This window comes from Geotrypetes seraphini, chromosome 3 (assembly GCF_902459505.1).
Source record: "Geotrypetes seraphini chromosome 3, aGeoSer1.1, whole genome shotgun sequence".
NCBI lineage: Eukaryota > Metazoa > Chordata > Amphibia > Gymnophiona > Dermophiidae > Geotrypetes > Geotrypetes seraphini.
The window spans coordinates 243309363-243336116 of NC_047086.1; the positions used below are offsets into that span (position 1 = coordinate 243309363).

Below are 26754 nucleotides of genomic sequence, written 5' to 3' on the forward strand. Positions count from 1 at the left end.
AGCAGGAGGGGTGCTTAGTCCCTCCTGTTCCTAGCCCCCCCCCCCCCCCCCCCGGCCCACCCCTGGTCGGCCCACCGACACCGGTACCTTTACAATTGTTGGGAGCAGAGGGGTGCCCGGACCCTTCTGCTCCTTGGAGGCTCATCTTCGGGAGCAGGAGGGGTGCCCAGACCCTCCTCCTGCTCCTACGCCGCTCAAAATCTTTGGGAATAGGAGGAAAGTCCTCCTGCTCCTGCTCTCCAGCCAGCCGCTGTCCCAATAGCAGCCTTAGGCCCTGCCCCAGTGCATCATCTGATGCATGGGGAGAGGCCTAAGGCATTGATTGGCTGAGGCGCCTCAGGCTCCTGACAATCGTTAACATACCCCGATCCCCGCCCATGCACACACCCTAACAATAGTGACAGGAGAAGCAGCCTCCTGCCACTGCTGTCAGGGCTCAGCCCAGCCCAGATCTTTCTTGCCTGCTGTCGGACTCTCTTGCTCTCTGCCGCCGTTCCCTGCAGTGCAAGCCCATGGAGGGACCAGGGCACCTCAGCCAATCAGGGACTTCCTTAGAGACGAGTCTAAGGAAGTCACTGATTGGCCATTGTTTTGGCCAATCAGGGACTTCCCTAGACTCCTTCCTATGGAAGTCCCTGATTGGTTGAGGTGCCCAGGCCCCTTCAAAGGGAGGTGCCTGAGGCGCCTCAGCCAATCAGTGCCAAAGATTTTGAGCGGCGTAGGAGCAGGAGGAGGGTCCGGGCACCCCTCCTGCTCCCGAAGATGAACCTCCAAGGAGCAGGAGGGACCGGGCATCCCTCTTGCTTCCAACAATTGTAAAGGTACCAGGGTGGGTGAGCCAGGCCTGACCGCCTGGGCCAACCAGGGGTGTGCTGGGAGTGGGAGGGCTAGCAGTAGGAAGGACTGAGCACCCCAACTGCTCCCAACTTTGGTGTCGGGACGGGCTGTTCCGTGTCAGGGGTGGGCCGTGCCAGGAGGGGGGGAGTGCCTTGCTGTGCTGCTGCTTCTTCTTTTTTTTTTAACGCTGATAGCAGGAGAGAGTTGGCATCCCTCCTGCTTTTTTCTCCGGGGGGGCCGCGGCAGAGCAGGGCAGGCAGGAGAGATCGGGGCCTGGGAGGGGTGTCGGGCAGATCTTTTTTGCCTGCTCCCGGACTCTCCTGTTCTCCGCAGTGTAGGCCTGCTTTAAAAAACCACGGGCTTGCACTGCAGGGAACGGCGGCAGAGAGCAAGAGAGTCCGACAGCAGGCAAGAAAGATCTGGGCTGGGCTGAGCCCTGACAGCAGTGGCAGGAGGCTGCTTCTCCTGTCACTACTGTTAGGGTGTGTGCATGGGCGGGGATCGGGGTATGTTAACGATCGTCCCCATTTGCATGTAGGCCTTTACTGAATTGGTCGGCCAGCATGCAAACGGAAACAGATCGCACACGGTTTGGTAATTTAGTGAATCCTGCCCTTAGTCAGTACTCTATAATCTTAGCACATATTGGGGAGGGTGGGTTAGGGGTGTGCTTAACACCTATTCACTAAGGGGCTTATAATCGAAATGGAAATACATCTAAAATCCCGCCTAAATTGGCACTTGGATGATCAAAAAGACAAGTCGTCCAAGTGCCGATAATTGAAACGGGTTTTAGACATATCTAAAAACAGCTTAGGCCTTTTTAGTGCTGCTGTATGCCCAGAGCTGAAAGGGGCGTTTTAGGAGGAGTAGTGAGGGTGGGTTTTGGGCGGGAGATGGGCTGACCTAGACTTAGTCATACTTCAAGTATAACTGAAAGTTTAATAAGACTGCCTAGACCAGGGGTGTCAAAGTCCCTCCTCGAGGGCCGCAATCCAGTTGGGTTTTCAGAATTTCCCCAATGAATATGCATGAGATCTATTTGCATGCACTGCTTTCATTGTATGCTAATAGATCTCATACATATTCATTGGGGAAATCTTGAAAACCCGAATGGATTGCGGCCCTCGAGGAGGGACTTTGACACCTCTAGCCTAGATGGAACTTGTATATTGTGACTTAAACAATGTAAAAACAAGTGCCCAGAAGGTATCCAAAGTGACCAGATCACCACTGCAGACACAAAGTAAAGACCCACACACACTGCCCCAGTGATCACTGACCTCACCACAACACCATAAAAATTGGAATAAAAACATACATACCTGCCTCCAGAACATCAGCACCTGGCACAGGAAAGCCTTGTAGAGCATTACAGAGGTGGCTTAAGTAGTTTGGGGGTGGGCTAGTGAACCAGAGAGAGGAGGACCCAGGCCCATAAGTCACTAACCACTGCATTCATGGTGAAACATATGCACCCCCTAAAACCTCTCAAATACTATTGTACTGCCATATAAGTGCCACCTGCACCCATAAGGGGTGGTAGACAGGTGGGTCTAATAGGTTTTTGGGGTGTTTTGGAGGGCTCACCATGACCTATAAGGAAGTTATGGTGAGATGTTTATGTGGTACCCTGTTTGTGAAGTTTGCAGCAGTGCCCTGTAAGGTGCCCCACTATTCTGTTGCTATGTTTGGGTGGCCAGTCCATGACTTTACTGGCCCCTCCTACGTCCAAAAGGTCTTATTCTAGGCATTTTTGACTTGGACAAATTTTTGGATGAGAATGGGGTATAAAGATAGACGACTTAGTGGTCTGGATGATTAAACAGCTGGATGTACAGGTAGACGTATTTTTTGAGAATGGACTTTAGACACTGCTGACTTTGGGCGACTAGTGACTTAGGCCCAAAACGGACTTAGACATATTATTTTATTATGCCCCTCCACAGTTACAGAATACTGTCAGTTATGTACCTAATTAACAATAATTAGGTACAAGCCTTATACCAGATACTGAGCTAGCATAAGTATGGACTTACACAAGTATTCTATAACGACAATTATGTGCATAATTGCCATTATAGAATTCACACCTAGTGCACTCACTTCAGGTCTCTAACTTTAAGCAATCTTTTGAGAATTACCCCCAAAATACTTTTATGGGCAAAATGAGTTTATAAAATTACTCCCACAAATTTGGACCCCCCTCCTCTCTCTTTTTTACACAGCCAGTATTTCTAGCTCAAATATTATACTACAGTACACAATATATCAACATAATGTTACGAGGGGCTGCTGAAAAGTTCTCAGCCCAACCAAGAAGAGAATGATGTGGTGCCATGAAACCTACAAGTTATTCCACACCTTTCTTGACACTTTTCATTTCAATGATACGAAATGAAATGAAAAGTGTGGAATAACTTGTAAGTTTCATGGCTCCACATCATTCTCTTCTTGGTTGGGCTGAGAACTTTTCAGCAGGCCCTCATATAAATTCTCAGTTGCTCCTTGTATTGATTTTCTGTTTTGACTAACACTAGCGAGGCCAAATGTATGTCCTTCTCACATACTATATTCTTGGCTTCTCTGCCCAAGATTTATAACTGTTAAATTTAGTAGAAGTGGCTCTGGCTGTGTATGTGCTGTCTCACTCAGAATTGTGAAGGTCTATTGCCATCTCCTGGAGAATCAGGGTAGCATTGTCTTAGTCAAAGAAAGTATTTGAGGGCTGATCTGACAATAATATACCTACCATACTTGCAGGTACAATAATTCACATACTATTTATTAATTTGGATTTCATTATCCGCTTTTTCATGAAGAGATTCACCCAAAGCGGTTTACAATATATTGAATAGTAATCAGGTACTCTTTTCTAGAGAAGGCAAAATGGTAAAACTAGAGAACCTAAATTTAGGTTGGATTCCTATAGAAATTTTGGGCATAGAGAGGTAGATTTATGAGTCATCAGCACAGAGGTGGTACTAGAAGCCATGGGAGGAGATTAGAGCATCAGCGGAGGAAGCATAGATGAAAAAAAGAAGAGGTCTCAGGACCGAGCCCTGAGGTACACCAACCGATAGAGGAATAGAAGTGGAGGATCCTCCGGAGCATACACTATAGGTGCAATGGGAAAGATAGGAAGAGAACCATGAAATAACAGCCCTAGAGTCCAAGCAAGGACAGCATATTGATGAGTAGGTGGTGATCTACAGTGTCAAACACCACAGATAAATAAAGGAGGATGAGGATGGAGTAGAAGCCTTTGGATTTGACCAGGAGCAGGTCATTGGAGACTTTAACGAGGGCAGTTTCCGTAGAATGGAGAAGACGAAAGCTCAATTGAAGGAGGTCAAGAATAGCTCGAGATAATAGAAAATCACAACACTTTTAAGGAGCTTGGATAGGAAGGGAAAGAGGGAGGGTGGGGCAGGTAGGGTCTGTCAGCCCAGCCTTAACTTGCTGGCCTTACCAATTTCAGCAAAGGCCTATAGAAGATCATATCATTCATATCTGACCTTAGGGCATGTCAGTGCAAATAGCCTTAGATTGCCCCAGAATGCCTAAATTCAGTGGCGTACCAAGGGGGGGGGGAGGGGTGAGGGGGGAGATCCGCCCCGGGTGCAGCCTTAAGGGGGTGCACAGCCAGCCCGGTCCCTATCGCACTCCCACCCTCCCAGCAAGAGCAGCAAACCTAACCTCCAGTAGCATCGGCTTCTTCACGGCTTTCTCCTCCCTCTGCCGCGTCACTGATGTCATCAGCAATGCTGCACCGGCAGAAGAAAGCCGCGAAGCAGCCGAGGCTACTGGAGGGTCGGAAAAGTTCACTTGGGGGGGGAAGAGATAGGAGGGTCAGCGGGGGTTTGGCTGGGAGGGGAGAGAAGTGGTCTGCCTCGGGTGCTCCAAGGCCTGGTGCCATTATCTTCTTCGGGCAGCAGCAGCGTTTACAATTTGTTGCTGTTGCCGGCTTCAGGCCTTCCTCTCTGCCGGGTCTTGCCTACTTCCTGTTTTCATGAAGACAGGACCCAATAGAGAGGAAGGCTTGAAGCCAGCAACAGCAGTGAATTGTGAATGCTGCTGCTGCCCGAAGAAGTTCAGGACACCAGGCCTTGGGTGACAGAAGGAGGAAAGGGAGCACAGGGGGAGAGAATTGGGGAGAGTGTTGCTCTACCCAACTGGAGGGAATGAAAGAAGATGCCAGGGCTTAAAGGTAAGAAGAGAAGCCAGGGCATGGAGGGAAGGAGGAAGGTATGCCAGATCAAGGGGAAAGGAAGGAGTAGATGTCTGAGCATGGAGGGGGAGGGATAGATGGAAGAAAAGGAAAGGAGAGAGATGCCGGGAATCAGGGAAGGGATGATGCCAGACTGTGAGGTAGGAAGGAAAGAAAGGAGAAGAGAGAGATGCCAGAGCATAGGGGAGGGGGTGGTGACAGAGAGAGAAAAACGGAGAGGTGACAGAGTTGAAATCAATCATGTACAAAGGACATAAGAGGCACGGGATAGTTTATAGAAGTAGCATAGAAAGAGCAAAGATGCCATATGGAAGAGAGAGAGAGAGGGTGCATACTGGATAGAAAGAGCACAGAGGGCAGTGAATGGAAGGGGCGAGATAAAGGGTGAACAGTAGATGGAAGGGGTAGAGAGAGGGAAACAGACACTGAATGGAAGTGTGGGGGAGAGGAAGGACAGCTGCTGAATAGAAGTGTGAGGGAAAGGGGGAGCAGATGCTGGAGGGAAGTGGGGAGGAGAAAGAAAAAAAGGGCACATACAGGATTGAGGGAAGAGGATAGAGTTAGTTACTGGAAGGAGTGAGGGAAAGAGGTGGCAAGCTATAGGTAGACACAGTGAAAGAGGGAAATTGAGGACTGAATAGTAAAAAAGAATTTAGACAAAGGCAGAAAATAAATTGAGAAGGAAGACCAGGGAAGAACAGGAGGAAGGGAGCGGAGAGAGAGATGCTAGAGCAGGGGGGAAGGAGAGGAGACAGATACCAGACCAATGGGTGAAAGGAGAGATGGAAGGGGGAGGCATACAGTTTCTGGAAGGGGCATAAAAGGAGAGAAGATGTCATATAGGGGCAGAGAGATGGCAGACAGTGGATGGAAGGAAGAGAGTAACAAGAAGATGAGGAAAGCAGAACCAGAGAAGACAAAGGTAGAACAAAAATTTTCTATTTATTTATTGCTTTAGGAGACATGTGTCACTGTTTCTGTGGTATTGCATTGTATGCAGAGTCCAGCTTCTTGCTGGTTCAATTTAACCTTTGTCTATGTATTTCTATTTTATCCCCCCTTTTACAAAACTGTGGAGCGTTTTTTAGCACCAGCCGTGGTGGTAACAGCTCTTATGCTCAGAATTCTATGAGCGTCAGAGCTGTTACCACCGTGGCTAAAATCCACACTACAGTTTTGTAAAAGGGGGAGGGGTAAGTTTGTGATTACTTATTCTATACTAGGCGAAGGTGTTTTCTGTGTTCTGTGTATTCGAAAGACATGGTTTTATGTTAGGATTGACTGCAGGATTGATCTGTATTAGTCTGGCTTGTTTAGTTTTATAATGGGTGTATTGCTGTTGTACTTCTCACTGCAGTATGTAAGATGCTGCCTTTTCCTAGGTACTCATATGTGACGTGTGGCTTGTTACTAAAAATCATGTTTTTCGTACAGATGGGGGGGGGGGTGCCAAAAAATGATGGGCTCCAGGTGTTACACATGCTAGGTATGTCAAAACAACACTTTCAAATGGGAGACTAAAGTGGTCATAAGATGTTATAATAATATAAATTTCTGCAGAAACAAATGGGAAACCAGTATTAGCTTCTAATTGCTCAAAAAGAAGGAAAAAACCTCAGAAAAAGGCCTCCCCACCACCACAATGGTGGATATACAAGTGGTTAGGCGATAACCTCATAGGTAAAACCTTCATTCAAAATTGAGCAGTTTAAGGTAAAAAACTGTGCTTCTCATATATATAATAGATAGAGGAAAAATCCACTTATCTGAGGCTGATCGGCACACCAACGAAGGCCAGCGTTTCACCGACAGGCTACATCAGGGTGTGACCCGACCGATCAGTCTTGTAAAGAGCGAATGTGAACGCTTCACAAAAAGTCCAAAAAATGGCTTTTTGAGCAATTAGAAGCTAATACTGGTTTCCCATTTGTTTCTGCAGAAATTTATATTATTATAACATCTTATGACCACTTTAGTCTCCCATTTGAAAGTGTTGTTTTGACATACATTGGTTTTCAATATATCTGAGTTGTAGTAGCTATTACACATGCTAGGTATGCCACTGCCTAAATTACATCAGTGCTTAAAGGAAACAAAGGACCTTGGTACAGCTAAGAGTTGCGAAGAGGTGTTAATGTCTGTGCTTAAGATATACAGTAAGCCCAGGTGCATGGTCTAACACAAATAGGTTAATCAGAAACCATTGTCAGTGATACTGGAAATTCTCCCTCTTTTCTTCTCCAGGTCTCTCACACCCCACTCACCTTATTCACCATTATTTCAAACAGTTTACAAATTATAAACAGAAAGATACTGGGACATACAATAGCTTCTATTTTTAGAATAAGACTCCAACCTATAAAAGCCTCCTCTCTGCAACACCCCCCTCTCTTCTCTGTCTGGAATATCACCCCCTCCCTTCTCTCTTTTTCCTCTGGACTCTGTAAGGCAGGTAAACTGTCTTTTCTCTCTCATTAATTATAATGCTTGATGTATCTTTATAAATCTTGCTTTTCTGTAATATTAAGCTTATTTCTGCACAATATATATATATTCTTTATGCAAGCACTCTTAGCTGTTTTTGTCAGTAATTTTACTGCCTACTGAATCTTCAATGAGGGTATCGAACCCGGGACCTGGCGGATTGTAAGGCCGCTTCAACATTACCCCTCCAAACCTTACATTTTGGGGGCTCGTCTCGGTTCCTCGTGAAGATTTTCATCTGGGTAATTAGATTTCAATTTTTTCTTGTATGCACTGTGCAATAGGTAGAATTATAGGCTGCATAGACAAGATGAGAGATGGTATTTTACACTCAAAAGTCCTTGTGTAGTTTTGATTGATCAAGTTTCCAGTTTCCAGTTTATTTAAAATTTCTTATACCGCCTAATCAAACCTTCTAGACAGTGTACAAAAAACACCAAAACAATGCGCCAATTAAAATACAATATGAACAAAGACAAACCAGGGGAAATGACAATTTATAAATACATTGACGAACCGGAACAAAAGGGAAGAAGGGTTGGAACTACAATTGATAGAAAAAAAGAGAACATTCAAGGGAAAGAACAAAGGGAGGGGGAACTGAAGGTAAAAACCTTTCCTGAATCTAAGTCGTCCTTAGAAGGACGGTTTAAGTTACAAAAGCATCAAGGAATAAAAATGTCTTTAACTTCGCCTTAAAATTGGCAAGAGTTTTTATTTCACGTAAGTGATTTGGGATACTGTTCCAAAGAGAGGGGGCACTAATGGAGAAAATTGTGGTCCTCATTGTACTGATATATTTCAGTGAGGGAATGGTAAGAAGGTTGTGAGCTGTAGATCTTAAAGTCCTAGTTTGATTGTATAGAATAAGTAAGTTGTTTATAAATTCTGGCTGGTTATTTGCTCTGGTTTTAAAAGTAAGTAAAATAATTTTGTAGGTGATCCTATGTTCTATTGGTAACCAATGAGCTTTCTGAATATAGACAGAGTGAGATAGGAATCGAAAGACCTTGGGAAACCCTTAGACTGGATGACACACTGGTGAAAAGTTCCAGTAATACTGTGGGTTTTATACTTGGTGAGATTTTACTTATCAATAGGCTTTATATTTTTGGTTTTATAGACAGAGTGAGATCGGAATCAAAAGACCTTGGGCAACCCTTAAATTGTGTTTTAGACTGGATGACACATTTGTGAAAAGTTCCAGTAAAACCTGTGTATTGTGGGTTTTATACTTGGTGAGATTTTACTTATCAATAGGCTTTATATTTTTGGTTTTATAGACAGAGTGAGATCGGAATCAAAAGACCTTGGGCAACCCTTAAATTGTGTTTTAGACTGGATGACACATTTGTGAAAAGTTCCAGTAAAACCTGTGTATTGTGGGTTTTATACTTGGTGAGATTTTACTATCAAAAAGCTTTATAGTTTTACCTGTACCAATTTGCATTTTATGATTTGCTATTATAGGCTTGCCAGAGTGTGTTGCATATAAGAAAATTTGGTTTAATATTTGAGCTGCTCTGAAGAATAGCATAGTCTGAAGTTAAAACAGTCACTCAATTAAGACACGCCACATCTGTACCAACTTTTAATTTTTTTTTTACTTTCTGCTTTTAATTCAATTTCTTGTCAGTCTCTGCCCTGGTGAAGGACCAGTGCAGACTGGGCTGGAACTGGCAGTTGGCATCTCTGTTCTTTTAGCAAATTTCTTATATTTTGTCCTGCTAAACTACTGCCTGTAAATTTCAGGTAGTAACCTTTGCATTTAAAGTGTGGGTATAAGTGTATTCTTTATGCTGGTGACTCTTGCCTAATACGCTTTATCTCATTTTTCTACCTATTACTAAAGTCTCCCTCCTTCATAAGTGGGACACGGACCTGTGGCTGGAGAATCAGGAGAAGAAAGAGAGGACAGGAATTGTCATGGGGGACTCCATCATCAGACAAGTCGACAGCCACATAGCGAGAGGAAGACTGGATCGGCTGGTGACCTGCCTACCAGGAGCCAAGGTAGAAGACATAGTGAGCCGCATTGACAGGATCATCAACAGTGTAGAAGAAGAAGATAAGGTGGTGGTGATCCATGTAGGGACGAACAATGTGAGCAACAGGAACTACAACAGGGAAGTACTGAAGGACCAGTTCCAGATGCTAGGAAGGAATCTAAAGACCAGCACGCAGAGGATAGCATTCTCAGAGATCCTGCCAGTACCCAGGGCTGACGAAAAGAGGCAGATGGAGCTGCAAGTGGATGCGGCTCTGGTGTGAGGAAGAAGGATTCCACTTCGTGCGCAACTGGACGATGTTCTGGGGGAAGAGCAAGCTATTCAGGAAGAACAGACTCCACCTCAGCAGAGACGGAACGAGGCTACTTGCAAGCAACATCTAGAGAGAAGTTGAGAAGTTTTTAAACTAGGAAGGGGAAAGCCGACAGTCGACCGAAAGAGAGAGTCGATGGTTCGGGAAACGGTATACCCAGAGGATACTGTGCAGGAAGACTCACCGGATCACAGGCAAGACAGATCGAAAGGGACACATGAGGGAAGGAAATGCAAGGAAGTAACAGGCCACAAACTCAAGTGTATGTACACGAGTGCAAGAAGCCTAAGGAATGAGACTGGTGAATTAGAAGCTATGGCACAAAAAGATAACATGGACATCATCAGCATCACGGAAACATGGTGGACTGAGGAAAACATCTGGGACACTGTGATACCTGGATACAAACTATACCGCAGAGACAGAGTGGCTCAAAAAGGTGGGGACATTGCTAAAGAGGGAATTGAATCTACTGGAGAGAAAACGCCACAACAGACGGATAAGTTAGAGTCTCTATGGGTCAAAATTCCAGGAACAAATGGACTGGAAATGAAGATCGGCATCTACTACCAACTCCCAAGGCAGTACGAAGAAATTGATGGAGAAATGACAGACGAGATTAAATGCAACTGCAAGGGAAGCAACGCAGTTATCATGGATGACTTCAACTATTCAGGGATAGACTGGAACCTAGGCACCTCCGGCTGTGCTAGTGAGACCATGTTCCTGGATGCTGTGGGTGATTGCTTCCTGGAACAACTTGTCAAGGATCAAATACAAGAGGAAATGCAATTCTGGACTTAATTCTAAATGGACTGTGAGGATCGGCACAAGGTGCAGAAGTAGAAGAGATGCTGGGAAAGAGCGATCACAACATGATCCGCTTCGACCTAAATGCAGGGGAGAAACATCAGTCCAGAACGATGGCCATGGCACTAAACTTCCGAAAAGGGAATTACGAAGGGATGAGACTCATGGTGGGGAAGAAGATTAAGAAGAGGATAAGCACTGTAAAAACGCTAGAGCAAGCTTGTTCCCTTTTTAAGGACACAGTCACCAAGGCACAAAATCTATATATACCGCGTATCAACAAGGGATCCAAGAGGAAAAAGAACAAGGAACTGGCGTGGCTCACTGTAGAGGTGAAGGAAGCGATCAGAGACAAGAAAACTTTGTTTAAGGAATGGAAAAGGTCAAGAATGGACAAAAACTAGAATAAGCACAAACATCATTAATGCAGGTGCCATAAGGCAGAAAAAGGGGCCAAAAGAGACTATGAGGAAAAAATAGCCAAGGAGGCGAAAAACTTCAAGCCGTTCTTTCGATATATTATGGAAAAATGACCCGCGAAAGAAGCGATGGGACCGTTGGATGACCATGGAATAAATGGAGTGCTAAAGGAGGACAAAGCAATCGCCGACAAACTGAACACATTTTTTGCATCTGTATTTACCGAAGAGGATATACACAGCATACCGGAATCCATCAGGCTATATTCTAATCACAAAATAGAAATAAAATTATTTTTTTCTACCTTTTGTTGTCTCTGTTTTCTGCTTTCATCTTTTTTTCACTTTCTTCCTTCCAGCGTCTGCCCTCTCTGTCTCTTCAATTCAGCATCTACCCCTTCCAGCCACTATTTGCCCCTCCCCCTTCCATATGATATCTGCCTTCTTTCTATGACCCTCTTCCCTTTCCATCCAGCCTGCACCCCTCTCTCCTTTTTACATGATTCATTCTGCTCTCTTCATTTTTATCGCTCCTACACCAGATCTAGCATCTTTGTCCCTCTCTCCTTATTTCTCTGCTGCTCTACTTTCTCATTCCTCTGTCTCTCCCCTTTCCCTCATCTGATCTCTCCATTCCACCCTAACCCCTTCCCCTCCTCTAATCTCCTTGCCAGCTGTTTCCTTCCTTTTTTCCTCCTCCCCTGTCCAGTAGTAACTCTATTCCCTTCCCCCCTCCCAGCAGCATCTCTTCTTCTCCCTCTCTCCCTCCAGATCAAGTAGAAGCTCTCCCTTTATTTTCCCTTGTCCAGCAGCTTCCCAGCCTCCAAGTGGCTTCCTCCCCTTCCCTCCACTCCCCTCCCGGCAGCTCTTAGTACTTGCATGCAGAAGCACAGCGATTCACTTAGGCATCCTTGGGTCCTTTGATGGGGGTGCGCCGCCTCTGAGGAAAGAGGAAGTTGCATCATCAGAGGAGGGCCGCGACTCAGTAAAAGCCCCAAGGCTTCCGAAGTGAATCGCTGTGCTGCTGCAGGCAAGTACTGAATCGGGCTCTCCTGATCTTGCTGGCTCTGCTGGAAAGGCAGGAAATTTCAGCGCGTCGATCTCACTGGCCCTGTGCGGACCGGCAGGAATTTTCTGCGGACCAGCACCAGTCCGCGGACCAGTGGTTGAAGAACACTGGTCTAGGCGGCAGAAGGTTTTGGCGTATTCATTATAGAGCTTGAAGTGTGCAATGTGGGCTTGAGTTTTGCAGTGGTTTGGGGTGGAGGGACAGATTGGTTAAGGTCAATAACAAGAAAAAAAAAAGTGTAAATGATACCTGGGGTGCAGTTGATCTAGGTGGATCAGGGATTATCTAGAGGGAGGAGTCTGCTGGTGGATTTGCTTGGTAAGGAAGGTGGATGTGATGGAGAGGTTACTTTGAATTAGCATTAATAAGGTCACCTAATGAAAGGTTGCATAGAAGGACTGAGGTTGAGATAAGCACTAAAGAATAACATGGGATGGTTTCCTGCAGTTATCCACAAGGACGGGGACGGTGACGAATTTTGTCACCATGTCATTTATGTTTGGAAGATGAGGGTTGGGAGGAGGGGCTCTGCAAGTGATGGGACAGCTCACAGATTATCATTAAAGCAGACTTAGGGCTCCTTTTACGAAGGTGCGCTAGCGGTTTTAGCGCACGCACAAAATTACTGCGCGCTAGCAAAATTATTACCGCCTGCTGAAAAGGAGGCGGTAGCAGCTAGCGCACGAGGCAATTTAGCGTGCACTAAGGCCCTAGCGCACCTTCGTAAAAGGAGCCCTTAGATTATTAGAGCGATCTTAAAACTTTCTTATTTGAAGACGCTTATAAATTATAATGTTGTAAGATAGATCCGCCATTATATATCATTGTATCTAACTGCACAAGTAGAGTTCTGCAAAACATAAAATTATCATATTGTGTTTACCTACCTTTTCTTTACTATAAAATTTTGTAGTTCAATTTATCTTAAATTTCTGTATACTGTATATGAAATTGTTTATTATTTGTATCACCGGATTTTAGATTGTAAGCTGACCAGAAGGATTAGCCATGGTGCAGGATATTAAGATTTTAATAAACTTGGAAACTTGGGGGTCCTTTATCAAGCTGCGGTAGGGATTTAACGCGTGTAATACCGCGCGTTAGACTGCTAGCTGCTAACGCCTGCATTGAGCAGGCATTAGTTTTCTAGCCGGCCGCGGGGGTTAGTGCGTGATGAAATGTCTGATGCGCTAACCCCGCTAGCGCAGCTTGATAAAAGGACCCCTTGGATCTTGTCAATATTATTCCAAACACATAGCTAATGTACGTAACTCTTCCGCCCTTTATGCTATTGTTTGCTCCCTCTCCTCACATACCAAGAAGAGGACTACTTCCTTGACCAGGCCATCAGCTCAGGACCTAGCAATTTACTTCAATGACAAAATCAAAGCTGTCCGAAGCACCTTTGAAAAAACCTCTAATTCCCTTGACCCCAGACTCCCCCAATACTGAAAATCATCTCCCTTTTAGCTCTCTGACAGAATTCCACTCACCTACACTAGACGATATCTACCAAACAGTACAGACCATGAACACATCAAACAACCCCTTTGAATCGATACATTCTCTAATTCTAAAAAACATTTTTCCATATTTAGACTATATATTCGAGATAATAACTAAAAGCCTTTCCACCAGAACCTTGCCTAGGCCTTGGAAATCAGCTAATGTATTCTTCAAACTCAAACTAGCTAACTCCTCAGAAAACCAATGCTCTTAACTATCGTCCTATAACAAACCTCCCCTTCGTATCCAAAATTACAGAAAAATTGGTATTCATCCAACTCCCTTCCTGGAAAAAACCAATGCCTACCACCCAAATCAATCCGGTTTCCGCACTCACTATTCCACAGAACTCTCCTTAATTGGTCTAACCACAGCTATCCACTATTTTAGGGATCATTGTAAGTCAGTCCTACTAATATCATTGGACCTTACTGCGACTTTTGACACTATCAATCACACTTTACTCCTCAAAAGACTTCAATCCACTGATATTTCTGGTACGGTACTAAACTGGTTCTCTTCATATTTTCAAGAACAAAATTATCAAGTAAGCTTTAATAACTCAGTATCCACTACTGTCTACTCCACCTTCTGTACCCCAAAGTTACCAAAGAAGTTCTTGAAATTAACTCCAAACTAAGCAAAATCAGCTCCTGGCTTAATCTTAATATCCTCACACTGAACAAACCAAAAACCAAAGGCATATTATTCCCAACATCAGATAAGGAAGACTTATATCTGCCAATCTGCATCGAATCCATACCCATTTAAATAGATACGAAAGTCAAACTTCTGGGGATCATCCTAGATAAAAATCTAACCTTCCACAAGCAAATTAATAATAATAATAATTTATTCTTGTATACCGCCATACTGGGAAAGTTCAAGGCAGTTCACAAAAAGTAGAGCTAAAACAGAAGTACTTTTACAAACTAAAACTTATACAATCAATAACCTCACAAGACCTGCCTTCCGTAAACATCCTTATTCATTCTTTAGTCATTTCACATATTGACTACTGTAATTCTTTGTATCAGGGCATAGCACAGAAAGAAATACATCGACTTGAAATTTAGCAAAACACAGCCATAAAACTTAGCAAAAAAATTTAACTATGATACCCCCCTTCTCTGTGATGCCCATTGGCCCGTGAATTCTCGCAGGAGCCATTCAGAAAGCCGCTTAGTGCTGACCGGGTTTGAAAATTCTCACACTTTTCTCGATTAAGATTGGGAGGGGTTCTGAGGCTTTTTCCTCTCATCTGGATTTTTACACATCTTTAGCGCTTGCACCGCTAGAGACAGTTGTAACGTTTTGCCATATGATAATGTGGTCAATACAGCTGTCGAAAGAGTGTACTATTTGATATAAGGGAGTTGTACTTTTAGAATGATAAGGAGAACAGGAGGTCAAATATTTATATAAGCAAGTACCTAATAAGGCCTCTCATACTCACAAAGGCCTGGATTCACTAACCTGTCCGATTGGGCCCGATCCGGGCAGGTCCGATGAATTCAGGAACGAAAAATATGCATATGGGGGCGATCGGAGGAACGCCCTCATCTGCCTGCATGGATCGCTTTATAGCGATCCCCGCACATGCGCAGACCATCTGTAGATGGTCTGCGCATGCCCGTCTGAGATGCGACTTTTTTTTTTTTTTTTGAGACAGTCCAGCCGGACAAGAGAACTATTAAATAAACCCCTCACCTTTCAGGCAAAACATCATGCAGCAACTCCATAAAGAGTACTCGGGGTGTGTTCACTATCCACAAGAGTGGGGCACAGTGCTAGGTACAGCTACTCCCTGGTCTTCTCCATTCAGCACACACAAAACAGTGGCATGGGGCCAGCACACAACTTTTTAATTAGTTTTTAGCCCTGCGAGCCTGTGGTTTTAACCCGCAGGTTAAAACCATGGGCTTGCTGGGCGGGGAAGGGCAGGAGAGCTTCGGGGAAGGGCAGGAGAACGGCGATGCAGCAGGAGAGATTCGGGGAAGATCGAGGCAGAGCAGGGCAGCATGAGGGCGAGCAGCAGGAGATAAGAAGGGCAGAGCAAGGCAGCATGAGGGGCAAGCAGGCAGGAGAAATTGCAGGGCAGAGAGCAGGGCTTCCAGTCAGAAAGACGTTTTCGACTGGTCCCTAGCAGTCGCTTCTTTAGGTGATCGGCCAGCCCAGTCGGATCGGAAATTTGGTGTTGTGAATCGCGTCGCTGTCCAATCTGCATGCATTTCACCTCATTTGCATGCATGGATTTGAAGCGGATCGCAGCAGAGGTAAGTGAATCAGGCCGGATGGAAATTTGATAGTAAAGGGGTCACAAACCGATCGATACACGATCGGTTTGCTTTGTGAATCTAGCCCAAAGATCTTCCAATAAAGAAGCTTCATGTAGCACAATGTTACGTATATGAGGCTGAGTAAGAAAGAGTTTAAGCTGAGTATGAGCATACACATCATGAGAATGAAGATGATAATCATCCTGCAAGGTGATAAAGGGGATAAATTTGTCATCATCAAAAAGATGGCCCCAAGTATCCAAGCCAACTGCAGACCACCAGACAAATACAGGACTATGCATCCCCAGGGGAAAAAGAGGATTAGAAGAAATAGGTGAGTGTCGTGAAAGAGTAGAAGTCGACAAAGAACAAAGAGAATCCCAGTAAGAAAAGGTATAGTATATAGGAGGAGGGAGATCAGGGGGAAAGCATTGAAATTTAGAAGGAAGCCAATGTTTAAACCGATGTTGGCCTACCAAATGTTGTTCCAAGTGAACCCACAATTTATGGACATCAGCCTTAAACCATTCAAAGGCTTCTCTAGCCTGCGCCACCTTATAATACCACAAAACATTGGGCACACAAAGCCCTCCTTTCTTTTTATCTTTATATAGAAAAGTGCCACACAAAACGAATGAAACGATCTTGCAAAGCAGACAAATAATCTTGTGATAATTTAAGAGGGAGCACCTGGAACAAGTAGAACATGACGCCAATTTTAAAAAAAGGGTTCCAGAGGTGATTCGGGAAATTATATACCAGTGAGCCTGATGTCAGTGTCAGGCAAAATGGTAGACTATTATAAAGAACAAAATGACAGAACATATACTTAAGCATGGAATAATGAGAGAAAGCCAACATGGATTTAGTTAAGGAATATCTTGCCTCATCAATCTACTGCATTTCTTTGAAGCGGTGAATGAACATGTGGATAAAGGTGAACTGGTTGATATTGTGTATTTGGATTTTCAAAAGGCATTTGACAAAGTACCACCTCATGAAAGACTTCTGAGGAAATTAGAAAGTCATGGGATAGGAGGTAATGTTCTATTATGGATTAAGAACTGGTTAAAAGACAGAAAACAGAGAGTAGGTTTAAATGGTCAATATTCTCAATGGAGAAGGGTAAATAGTGAGGTACCCCAGGGGGTCTGTGCTGGGATCGCTGCTTTTTAACATATTTATCAATGATTTAGAAATGGGAATAACTAGTGAGAAAATTAAATTTGCTGATGACACAAAGTTGTTAAATTACAAGAGGATTGTGAAAAATTGCAAAAGGACCTTATGATACTGGAAGACTGGGCGTCAAAATGGCAGGTGGACCTTTAATGTGAGCAAGTGCAAAGTGATGCATGTAGAAAAGAGGAACCCGCACTACAGCTACGTGATGCCGGGTTCTATGTTAGGAGTCACTGCCCAGGAAAAAGATCTAGGTGTCATTGTTGAGGATATATTTATATAAGCAAGTAATAAGGCCTCTCATACTCACAAAGGCCTGGATTCACTAACCTGTCCGATTGGGCCTGATCCGGGCAGGTCCGATGAATTCAGGAACGAAAAATATGCATATGGGGGCGATCGGAGGAACGCCCTCATCAGCTCAATGTGCAGTGGCGGCTAAGAAAGCAAAAAGAATGTTAGGAATTATCAGGAAAGGAACGGAAAACAAAGATAAAAATATTATAATGGCCTTGGATCGCTCTATGGTACAACCAGAACTTGAATACTGTGCGCAGTTTTGGTCGCCATATCCCAAAAAAGATATAGTGGAAATAGAAAAAGGTACAGAGAAGGGTGATGAAAATTATAAAAGGTTTGGGATGACTTCCCTATAAGGAAAGGCTAAAGCGGCTAGAAGAGATGGCTCAGGGTTGATATGAAAGAGGTTTATAAAATAATGAGTGCAATGGGTAGATATGAATTGCTTGTTCACTCTTTCCAAAAATACTAGGATTAGGGGGCATGCCATCTCTGAATTTACCTGGATATGTCTTCTTTTTAGAGGATATGTCCAGGTGTCCAGCTTTTCAAAACCCGGAAGTTTGTCTGAATTTTGAAAAGCTTCTCCTTTGGGACCGTGTCGGGAGGGCATCCGCGCATGCCTGGATGCAATGTGGTTACGTTGCACACACGACACTATTGCGTTGCATCCACGCATGTGCGGATGCCCTCCCTAGAACAGGTTGAGAGGCGGGGCTGTGGGGCATGATTAACGTGACTATTTATTTTTTTCATCAAAACGGGACATCTATTAATTGTCAGTCCCACCCCCAATCCTGCCCTCACCCTGCCCCAAATTCCGCCCACAATTTATTCTATTCATTTTTCATGTACACATAATATTTTATTAATTCATAATGGTAACCATAAAATTTTAAAAAACCACAAAGCACACTATACGCAGAGAAAATGTTAATTATCATTTATATCTGGGGGGTTTTCAAAGATGTCAAGGCACTTGACTTTAAAATATGCTATGTCATGGTCGCCCAGTGGTATAAAATATTAAGTGGATTTACTAAAAAGAAATTAAAAACTGGTTTAAGAGATATTTGGAGCATTGAGATTAAGCATGAAATTACTGCATTTTCAATGGCCACAAATTTGGTCTTGGAGGATGAAATGTACGGTGTCTGCATCTATGAGACAAACTTGGTTTTTTCTGTTACATAGAGCGTTATGGACTCCTGTTAGGTTGCAAAAATTAGATAGTTCTTTGTCTAATAGATGCTGGCATTGTCATCTAGAAGTAGGAACTTTAGATCATTTATTGTTTCATTGCCCATATATTATGAATTTTTGGAAATCAATTTGGGACCAAATTAATAATTTATTAGATAACCCAGTGGCATTATCTTATGATACTGATATTTGGTATGGAAATGAGAGCAAAAAGTCAGATTTCTGCTAACAATAAATTATTACTAATAATGACTGGGGTTGCCATTCAGCAAATTACATATAATTGGAAGGATTGGAAGAGATTAAATTATAACTTTTGGTGGAATTCTTTATGCCATATCTATAAAATGGAAAGATTTATTGCTTTACAAAGGGGATACTTTAAGAAATTTCAGGATGTGTGGAAACCATTAACAAAATATTGTAAGGATTAAGTAAAATTATTTCCCTTTTAATTATCAGTTCAGGATATAGGGAGGGGGGTATTTTTCTTATTACATATATTATATAATAATGGAAGATATGGATGGGAGGGATGGGAAAGGGGAAGGGATAAAATTTATATAATGTACCAATGATTGTTTATAAGTGATATATTTATTGTTACTGTGAATGAATATATTTTACACTTAATGTAATTTTGAAAATGAATAAAGAATATTAAAAAAAAAAAAGAAAAATAGACAAATATAGTGCAAAATATAGACAGCAGATATAAATTCTCAAAGCTGAGTCTTTGGTTGTGTTTTCTTCTAACTGCGCATCCTTTCTTTCATTTCTTTTTGCACTCAGGCCCAACAATTGTCCCTTTCTATTCCCTCCCTCTCTCTTTCCTTTGTTCTTAGTGCCCCCAGTGCCTCCTTCTCATGTCCTTAATGCCCCCAGTGCCTCTTTCCTGTCCTTAGTGCCCCTTCCCATGTCCTTAGTGCTCCCAGTGCCTCCTTCCTATGTCCTTAGTGCCCCTTCCCATGTCCTTAGTGCCCCCAATGCCTCCTTCCCATGTCCTTAGTGCCCCCAGTGCCTCCTTCCTATGTCGTTAGTGTCCCTTCCCATGTCCTTAGTGCCCCCAGTGCCTCCTTCCTATGTCGTTAGTGTCCCTTCCCATGTCCTTAGTGCCCCCAGTGCCTCCTTCCTATGTCTTTAGTGCCCCTCCCTTGCCAAAGCCAGCCTGTCTGCCTGCCTCCCCCTCACTGCCTTCCAGCCTTTGTCCCACTCCCTCCCCTGAAGCCAGCCAGCCTCCCTCTCTCCCTGCTGCACCGAATATGAGAAAGCTGAACTGCAGGACTCCTGCCTGTCTGTCTGCCTCCCTCCCTCCGAAGCCTACCCAATTCTTCTGCTCCCCTCCCCTCCCAATCCGTCGATGACGTCCGCTGCTACTTCCTGCCCTTGCTGCAACTGCAGGAAAGGCAAGTCCAGGCACCGGCCCAGAAGCCTTCTCCCTGACGTCAATTCTGATGTCGGAGAGGAAGTTCTGGGCCAGCCAGGCAGCGATTGGCTTGCTTCGGGCCTTCCTCGCTGCCGGGTCTGACTCCTGCCTACTTTCTGTTTCCGCGAAGGCAGGACCCGGCAACGAGGAAGGCCCGAAGCAAGTTGTAAGCTTCCCTCCATCGCTGACCTCTGCCGAAGGGAGAGAAGAGGAAGGGAAGGGAGAGGAGAGGAGAGGAAAGAGATGCCAAGACCATGGGAAAGAGGGAAAGGAAAGGAGCTACCAGACCATGGAGGGGGGAGAGATGTCAGGGTATATGGGGGGGAGGAGGAGGAGACAGATGCCAGACCAGGAGGAAGGAAGGAGAGAAAGGAAGAAGAGATGCCAGATAATGGAGTGGGAGGGGGAGATGGAAGGAGAGGAGAGAGATCGGAAGGAGATAGAGATGCCAGACCATGGGGTGGCGTGGGAAGGAAGGAAGGAAAGGAGAAGAGAGAGATGCCAGAGCATAGGGGAGGGGGTGGAGACAAAGACTGGAAGGCAGTGATGGGGACATAGGAAGGAGGAACCGAGGACACTAAGGATATAGGAAGGGGCACTAAGGACATAGGAAGGAGGCACTGGGGACACTAAGGACACAGGAAGGGGCACTAAGGACATAGGAAGGAGGCACTGAGGACATAGGAAGGAAGGAGGGAGGGAATAGAAAGGGACAATTGTTGGGTCTGAGTGCAGAAAGAAAGAAAGGATGCACAGTCAGAAGGAAATGCAACAAGAGACTCATGAAATCACCAGACAGCAAAGATAGGAAAAATGATTTTATTTTCAATTTAGTTATCAAAATGTGTCAGTTTTGAGAATTTATATCTGCTGTCTATATTTTGCACTATATTTATCTATTTTTCTATAGTTCCTGAGGTGACATTGCATATTTTAAAGTCATTTGCCTTGACATCTTTGAAACCCCCCAAATATAAATGATAATTAACATTTTCTCTGCGTATAGTGTGCTTTGTAGTTTTTTTTAATTTTAAGGTTACCATTATGAATTAATATGAAGATATTATGTGTACATGAAAAATGAATGGAAGAAATTGGGGGCGGGACTAGGGTGGGATGGGGCGGGGCTAGGGCGGGATTGGGGGCGGGACTGAGAATTAATAGATGTCCCCTTTTGATGAAAAAAATTAATGGTCACCTTAGGTATGGGTCCACATTTTAGAGAAAATCTGGTAACCCTAGCCATTAAGCTACTAAGTAGTAGATTTAAAATAAACCAGATAAAATATTTATTCAAAAGTGTTATTAAACTGGAATTCATTGCTAGAGAATGTGGTGAAATCAGTTAGCTTAGAGGGGTTTAAAAAAGGCTTGGATAATTTCATAAAAGAGAAGTCACATGGCCATTATTGATATGGCTTGGGGAAATCCACTGCCTATTCCTAGGATAAGCAGCATAAAATATGTTTTACATCTTGGGATCTAACTGGATTGGAACCCGGATTGGCCACTTTTGGAACAGGATACTTGGCTTGATATACTTTCGGCCTGTACCAGTATAGGCTAGCAGTTCTTATGTTAAGTTAGACATGCACAGTTCTATCAGGGATGCGTTTATATAGTATCTATCTATATACAGTACACTGCATATTTTTTTTTTCTCTAAATACAGTATTCCGAATTGAGATCTTGTTAGTAGGGGTGAGGAGGACGGAGCGTCCCCGACGCTGTTTTGGAAGGGACAACGGCACCTCGCCTTTTCATCCCCGCCCACTTCAAAGGTTCGTCCCCGCCCCGCAGACAGTGAGCTGCATCTCTAACCAACCGCTCGCGCCCGGCCTCCGCACTCCCTCCTGACGTCACTTCCTGGGAGAGCGGAGGCCGGCGTGTGCAGCAAGTTATAGGTAACATAGTAACATAGTAGATGACGGCAGATAAAGACCCGAATGGTCCATCTAGTCTGCCCAACCTAAAATGGTTTTACAAATAGTTACATATATAAAATATAGCATTTGAAGAGGTACAGGGAGGGGGAGGGGGAGGGGAAGTGCCCGTAGATCCCGCCTCCCTTCCAGGATAGTGTTTCTGCTATTTTATATAAACTCTTTCATTAGCAGATGGCGCTCTCTGCTTCTTCCCCCACGCAATGAGCGTAAACATGCCAGTAGGCTGGATCTTTTATAAGTGCGGCAGTAAGGCGACTCGGGGTTTTCTCGCGTTTTTTGGATAGACGCTGTCTGGACATCAAGAGCGGAAGACAGTACTGTAAGATGTTGTTTTTTTAAGAGATTAATTTCTTTTGCAAATGTTATTCTCCTAAATGTATCAGGCCATTCAGTAATACTGTACTGTTTTATAAATTTACCAGTGGAGTTGGCAAAAATGTACCTTATATCGGGGGGGGGGGGGGAGGAAGGGGGCGTCAAACTTAAGTATTCTGAGCTTGACATCTTGTAAGTTATGCACCCGATGTACAATATTTTAATACTGACAATATTCGGGTTTTGTATTCTTTCTCTGCGGTTCACGCCTTCGAGCGGATGCCGAGCACCGTGGATTACTTGTTCGAACCGTAGGGCAACTGTGCATGTAGTATGTTTATTTTGCGAATACTTAGTGTATGGCAATCTTTTTATTTTTATTTTTTCTGCGTCTCCCTTTGGTTTTCCCTTTTTTTTTAATGTTTATTCCGATATACTGTACACGATATTGTTTTGAGCGTGTTAGAATCTTTTATGACATACCTAACAGTATTTTTTTTTTTTTACTGTGAAGTATTTATATCCTAGTGTTGCACCTCGCGAAAGGAACAAATATCACTTGGCTGCCAAAAGCATTCAGTTGTTTCCTCTTTGTAGCATTTACATTGTTTTTAAATTAGTGTTCCCGTCTAGAGGTCTGCACAGGAATGGGGATTACGCGGAGATCCCCCCCCCCCAGGTCCACGGGACTCCCACGGGGGTGGGTGCTGGTTCTCCTTGGTTCCCACGGAAATGCCAGCCTACCTTTGTTCCAATGTTCCATCTAAGCTTCTTCAATCCCTCAGCGCACCAGCTGCTGATTGCCACTCATGGGAGCAGGGAAGGATTAATTCTTCGAGGGCCCCTAGGCACACAAGTACACTGGACCCCCTAGCTCTGCCCCACCCACATCCTGCCCCCATTTATTTACCTGTTTTATTATTTACTTCTTTATTTTCACTCATATTTATTTTTTTCTTTTATTATAAAATTCAAATAATAATAATAATTTTATTTCTTATATACCACTATACCCTAAGTTCGAAGCGGTTTACAGTGAAAGTCGTGTCTAGCGAGAGTACAGTGTTACCAGTAGGATACAGGATAATAAAAAGTGAGCAGGTACTGGGTGATTACAATAAGTAATAACAAGAAAGCAGTTACAGGATGTTTACAATAAGATACAGGGTAATGGGTGTTAACAATAAGGTACAAGATAATAACAAGAGAACAGTTGCAGGATGTTTTAAAAAAACAACAAAATGAGCAGGTACTGGATGTTTACAAAAGGTACAAGATTACAAGAGAACAGTTGAACAGTTACTAGAGATCAATGCTGTTTACAGCTGGATAAGTATAATGGGGAGCACGTGATGCAGTGAGGAGAGCGGACGCGTGCTCTGCAGCTCCTGGGCCCTCAAGCACATAATCTTTGTCTACTTATCCTTAATCGGTGATTTGCAGCTCTGCGGCTTTCCCCTCTTGTTGGTCAACTTATAGACCACTTTGTGTCCAAATCGGGGGGCAGTTGATCTAGCAGAACGGCAGCCAAACCTAAAGAAAAAGCGTGGCCGGCAAACGACACGATGGCGAGGTGGGACCGTCTTCCACGGCGGAGTTCACCGACAGTCAGTTGCGGCAGCTTACTTTGGCGGTGACATCGGCCCTGGCCCCGCAGATGGAAAAACTATCGAGCCAAAAGCTGCACTTGGAAACGGGGGACATGGTAACCCACACTACCGAGTTGGAGACGAGAGTCTCTGCAGCGGAGGACTCTACCCAGGCCCTGCATGACCATCTCGCACACCTGGAACAGCGCCTGGCGGCGAGCGAAGAGAAAACGGAGGATCTGGAAAATCGATCAAGGTGGGACAATCTTCGGTTTATAGGGATCCCAGAGATCTTGTCTGATCGCCAGTTGAGCACCATCTTTAAAGACTGGCTTGCCGCTGACTTTTCCTTGCCCGCTGGTTTGGGTTCCATCTGCTTGGAATGGATACATCGAGTGGGACGCTCAGAGGTGGATCGGCAGCGGCCCCGGGTCGTGGTGGCTAAATTGCACAATTATCTTCCTAAGGTGGAAATCGTTAACAATACCGGCTTCAGAGGGATGATCTTAAGTATGATGGTATACCAATCTGTATTTTTCAAGATTACTCCGTGGCCCTTCAGGCCCGGCGGCGGAAGTTATACAAAGATGCATACGAGTCATAGATTGGATACTTTTTCTCTCAACAATCTTAGGATCAAACAATTAAATTTAACCAGATCTGTTTATAGGTCACAATCTCTCCTAGTCACTTTTAGACCTAGTTTTATTTAAAATATTTTTTAATTACCCTCCTGATGTCGTTTCCCCTTAAATGTTTTTCTATTCCTTAAATAATTGTAGTTCACCCCCTCTTTCCTTATGTATCACTGTCTAGTATGTATATCAATTGTATGTTTATTGGTATAAATTGTTTTATCTTGTCCCCTAAAATTATTATTGTTATACGCATTGAAAATATTTGATATTGCGTTTACATCAAAATTTTAATAAACTTGAAACTTGAAGTTTCAACCTTTATGTGTGGCCAACACCTGCAGCAAACACACATACACGGAACTCCCTCTTCACGCATCCTGGAGCCGCCCCTCCCATGGTGCTCACCTGCTGCAGAGGCTCCCGCTTCCATCTCATAGACGAAGAACGCTTGTAAAGCTAGCGGGTAACAAGATCAGCACCTGCAAGCAGTGCTGAGCCCAACGCTTCCCTCTGACGCGAACTGCCCAGGCGGAAGCAGGAAGCTGCATCAGAGGGGAACTTTGGGCTGAGCACCGTTTGCAGGTGCTGGGGCTGATCTTGCTGTCGATGCCGTGGTGGGGCCCGATCTTGCTGTCATCGGGAGGGGGGCCCGATCGTCATCAGGGGGAGGGGGCCCGATCTTGCTGTCATCAGAGCAGGGGTGGGGAGGCCCGATCTTGCTGTCATCAGGGGGGGGAGGCCCGATCTTGCTGTCATCGGAGGGAGGGGAGGCCCGATCTTGCTGTCATGGCCATTAAAAAAAAAAAAATTGGAAAGGTGATGGTGAGTGGGCCCCCCCTCACAATTTTGGGCCCTAGGCACGTGCTTCTTAGGTCTATCCGTTAATCCCCTCAAGAATTTCGTTGGCTCAAGCCTGCCACCACTCACTGCAGCTGTGCAGAGGAGCATGGGAGAGGCTGGGCAGCATAACTGCAGCTCTAGAGTCAGACTACCCTACATTAAATTGCTTCAGCCCAGCAGGTACCAATGTTAAATATATAACTTTAATAAAATAAAAAACCGGGAGGGGGAGAGAATTGCTGCACTGGGCATCTTTCTGTTTATCAAATTCTGCATTAAATCTACTTCGTTAGGATAGCATTTTGTTGATATGCCAACCCCACTTGACTATTTGTCAGGAGAGGGAGGGAGAAGGGGTATTGGTTTTATGCCTATTCTGGCAGATGTCTGACTTTGTTTTGAATTTTCTGTAAAACTAAAATCAAAACTGTCAGAAGTAATTGCAGCTTTTTATAAGGGAAGGAGGGGACTCCTTGCGGGGTTGGTTGGGGATGGAAGATATTCTGGTAGGAATGGGTGGGAACGGGCAGGATTCTGGTGGGGGCAGATGGGGACGGACAGGATTCTGCGCAACTCTATTCCCATGATCAACTTGAGACTAGCCTTAAACAAGCTGTTTCAACTAGATGGAACAGCATCTATAAAATGCTAGTTTTAAAATTAAATATTAACACATCTTAGACCAGGCTTGTCCATCCTATGGCCCTGGGGCCAGAACCATGTGCTTTTCTTTTGGCCTTTGAAGCTTGGTAATTCATGTGGTGCTTATAACAAGATTCATATGAGCCAACTTTTGAAAATAATTGTGGGTGCTAAACTCATAAACTCGCAACAACTTCCCCCTCACCCAGCAAAGAAAAACAAAATACAGTACATCTGGTAGTGAATGACCAGCTGGTATCTAAACATCAAGAGTGGGCAAAGCAAAAGCCAGGGTCCTGCCACATTCTATTCCCCCTCATTCTCATTCTCTCTCTCTTTCAGCCCATCATCTACAACAGCACACTTTTTTCCTTCAATTTTTTTCACTTTTCTCTAATTTCTTTTTTTCTTCCTTGCCTGTCTTTTCCTCCCACCCTATTCCTTCCACTTTTTAAATTTGTTCTCCTTTTGTACAGGCATAATTTGGTGTTTTATATTTGGGAGCAAGAAGTTTTTAATAGCTCTCTTCCTGCTCCACTCCCTAAAACAGTGTATCTCAAACTGTGTGCTGAGGCACACTAGGTGCCTCCTGAGATTCCAAGTAGGCTCCTCAAGCATAGCTCAATATAATTTGGTGGCTCAGCGAGATTAATCTTTACAAAGGCATGTCTTGGTCTTTACTGGACTGACTCAAAGTCGCCAAACATCCCAGGCTG

General features: G+C 44.2%; 1 protein-coding gene and 1 long non-coding RNA gene across 3 annotated transcripts in view; one reads left to right on the forward strand and one right to left on the reverse strand.

Moving 5' to 3' along the window:
• Positions 1-17522, reverse strand: part of LOC117357315 — a 28257-nt gene extending 10735 nt beyond the window's left edge. The window contains exon 1 of the long non-coding RNA XR_004538782.1: positions 17470-17522. This is a non-coding gene — a long non-coding RNA (uncharacterized LOC117357315). The remainder of the gene's footprint in view (positions 1-17469) is intronic.
• Positions 17523-21931: 4409 nt separating this feature from the next.
• LOC117357860 (glycoprotein endo-alpha-1,2-mannosidase-like) overlaps positions 21932-26754 on the forward strand; it is a 43790-nt gene continuing 38967 nt past the window's right edge. Inside the window, exon 1 of one of the 2 annotated variants that reach the window (XM_033939050.1) lies at positions 21932-21972. The gene's annotated coding sequence lies outside the window, so the exon portion shown is untranslated. Of the gene's footprint in view, positions 21973-22200; positions 22334-26754 lie in introns of those variants that run through there. The other variant, XM_033939049.1, reaches the window with a different exon arrangement.